Genomic DNA, 3,857 nt, shown 5'->3' on the forward strand with positions numbered 1-3,857 from the left:
ACTCAAACATCAGTTTGAACATTTTTAACCAAAAAGTTATAGATCTACATAACCTGTAAACACTATGTTTACAACTCATTGCCATTGCTAATGTATACATTTTTGTATAAAAAAAAGTCTACTTTTACTTAATACTTGAAACTCTAATCTTTTAGGCATAAAAGAAGAAGTAAGGTAAGAAGTAATGAGCAGTAAGAAGAAGTAAGAAGCAATGAAAATGTATTCATTTCATTGTTTATTCTCTTTATTAGGGTGTCAGTAACAATTTTTAAATCCCTACTATAGATGTCACAAAATATTTTTTTTTCAAAAAATTGTTTTATATATATATATATATATATATATATATATATATATATATATATATATATATATATATATATATTTTTTTTTTTTTCTCAAATACTGTTATAGCAACTATTGTTGCAAAAAAATAAAAATGACAAAAATATTTTCTTTGGAAAGTGTTTGTAGTAAAAATATTAAAAGAAGAAAAAGATAAATATGATTATGTGGAAGGGGAAGATGAAGAAGAAGATAATGTAGAAGGGGAAGGGGGCAAAGAAGAAGATATGGAAGGTGTACAAAATATAGCTAAAGAAGAAGAAGAAGAAGAAGAAGAAGAAGAAGTGATTGGCAGAAGGAGGAGAAGAAGATGAATATGAAGGGTAGAGAAGGGGAAGAGTGGGAAGTAGAGAATAAAGATAAGAAAGAGGGGATAGAAGAAGACAAACAACAATTTGCATAAGCGAGTAGGACCAACAGGGACTGAATCTCTAAAGACATTCAAGACTATTATAATTGTTCTGTTACAGAGAGCCTGGTATCCAAATGAACCTGATCAGCAGTCAGATTAGTAAAAATAAGTCTGATTTCCATTCCATTTATGTAAAATATCTCACATTTCCAGTGGGCAGTTCAAAATGTTCCTTTTGTTGGATCAGTTCATCTATGTTTCTACCTGCTTCCCAGAAAAATGTTTCAGTCGCTCTAATATTCTGGACTTCTAAGATCCGTGATACAATTGCATCAGTGATGCCTTGCGACTGGCAGGGGATGTGGCTCACCCGGTGTCTGACCTTTCTGTTTGGTTCTGTGATTAAAAACCCAGCTTTAAATGGCGGGTCCTGGGTAGGGCCCCTCTCCTTTACATTACGTCGTACGTATGAGGCAAAAAGCTTGACAAGTCGCACCAGTCCTGTTCTATAGGAGAGGCGGAGAGATTCAGCGGAACCTCTGGGAACCGATAACAAACGGATCCCATGGATTCTTATGTGCAGGTGAATGGCTGCCCCATTGATCCAATGTTTAAGTGCAACTGTGCTCATACGCTGCTCAATTGTCATGCTCTCATAGAGTTTTATAAGTCCATACTTCAGCTTCTGGTCATAGATATCAGTCATTTCTGCCATCATGTCACTGTTATTGACCATATAAGGAACAAGTCTCAGATATTCACGGGTGATGCTAGAGATTTCCGAAGAGTTATCAGGTCCAAAAATCCTCTGGTATGGGTCCATCAACTCATCGGTTTGTCCAAGCACACTATCAACAAGAGTATCCAAAAGCAAGGACATTGCAAGAGCCACAACACCAACACCTCCATAAGATACCTTATTCCTCTTGCTGAAAATGGAGGTCAGGTTGCTATCCAGTACAGCAAACTGATCCTTTGAAAGGCGCTCTTGGATAGTGCAATACTGATGGTTGAGTGCGAAGCTAGAGTTCAGAGAGAGGTAATTAGACACCACTCTATTAAGGGTAATGTCAGGAATAATTCCACCATCCTGGCCAACCAAGAAAATGCTGTCAATGATTTCAGGAGTTGGACTGCAAGCATTGTTCCCCATGCTGAAAATGTGAAAAAACTTCCACTTCAGTCTAGCTCTATGTGCTCCAGTGAAATTGACACGAGCTGTTTCTCAACCAACCCCATCGAAAAACAAACAACAGACCAAAGTTCATGTTAAATATTAGCCTTTATTTAAGTGATGTAGATTTGAAAAGTTGGGAAATTGATCATTTTCACTGGCAAATAATGTCAATGCACTGTATACCAAATAATATGTTATTATTTAACGTTATTAGTTAACATTAGCACCTGAAATATTAATAAAGTACTGTTAATTCCTGCTGAGACCTTACAGAGTTATGTCTCTGAGTTTTAAAACAGTATTGTAAAGTGTTATGGAAAAACTTAAATGTTTACTCATCAGTTTGGGCAAGCAATTTGGTTGCTAAAAAATAATGTACCAGCTGGCAAAAATGGCCTACCAGCTTGATCAGCTCAGCCTGTGTAGCTGTTCAGACCAATTTCCCAATGGGGTCATGGATGATTCATATTGATATATTTAGTTGTTATTGGCTTCGCTTCAGAAGTTATACTTCTGATGTTGTCTGGATATGAACTGCAACATGAATACTCGATATTTCATGAGTGGTAAGTAGTGAGTGCAAGGTAGTGAGTGACAGCAATGCGTTTATCCACGTGACATCATTTTGACCATGTGGACCCAAAAGACGCATCAAAAACCATGGATTGAATGGATCTGCAACTTTTAGGAATATTCACCCATTAAAGTATGAATAGTTCCATTCCAGCACTAAGTATTGCTGGACCTAAATAGAGGTACTCACACTTTGTCCTAACAAACAACTCTGAACCATCGCAGCATGAACTCCACAAGATGTCTGAAAGTGTGCTGTGGTATCTTCCATGAAAATTTTAGCAGCAAATCCTCCTAGTCCTGTAAATGGCGAGGTGAGGCCTCCATGGATCATATTTTTGTCTAGCACATCCCAAAGATCTTTGATCAGATTGAGATCTGGGGAATTTGAAGGCCAAGTCAACATCCTGAATTCTTTGCAATGTTCCTAAAATCCTTCCTGAACTTTTTTGGCAGTGTGGCAGGGAGAACTGTTCTGCTGAAAAAGACCACTGCCATTAGGGAATATGGTTGCCATGAAGTACTTGGTCTTCAACAATGTTTACGTAGGTGGTACGTGTCAAATTAACATGCACATGAATGCCAGGAGCTGATGTATCCCAGCAGGACATTGCCCAGAGCATCACACTGCCTCCTCCAGCTTGCCTTCTTCCCATATTGCATCCTATGGGAACTTGATTCATCAGACTAGGTCACCTTCTTCATGTCCATGGTAGGCTCGTTCATGGTGTAGGGGTCAGCAATTGGGCAGTCTGACTGGTCTCCTAGACTGTCACTCACATCCTTACTCTTGCCCATTTTTCTTTCTTCGAACTCTTGCGTAATAAACCCAAGCCCTTGACAGGTGCCATTGTAATGTAATAATGTTATTCACTTCACCCATCAATGGTTTTTAATGTTATGGCTGATGTAGCATGCATGTAGCCTACTGTACTTTAATTTCCAGCATTCAAGGAATGAACTAGATGTTCAACATTCACCCTTTATACACCAAGTTTTTACTGTACTAGAAAATAAAATGCTAAGAATATTGTTTTTTATTGTTGTTTTGGACATTAACCTTCAGTTTTGGATTCATAGAAGAATATATAAAGTTTTGTAAATTTCAATATTAGAAGTTTCTAATGTGAATCCTCTTCACATGAAGTTGCGATTTCAGATCCCTGGGTGCCAGACAACCACTGCTGGACTTTGAGCTTTTCGGGTAAGTACACGTAGTCCCTGTGCTCTGACAACAACCCTGTTTTGTGTGTTTACTTTTTCTGCATACTTTTGCGTTAAATGTATAAATTCGGTCAAGTTCATACAGATGTTTACACATACGGATACACAAGACTTATATGTACGTGTGACACTTAGGAAACCTGGTTAATTGGGTAAGAAAAAAAAAAACAAAACAATCCAGAGTGC

The sequence above is a fragment of the Tachysurus vachellii genome, chromosome 1 (assembly GCF_030014155.1).
Source record: "Tachysurus vachellii isolate PV-2020 chromosome 1, HZAU_Pvac_v1, whole genome shotgun sequence".
In the NCBI taxonomy this organism is placed as follows: Eukaryota; Metazoa; Chordata; class Actinopteri; order Siluriformes; family Bagridae; genus Tachysurus; species Tachysurus vachellii.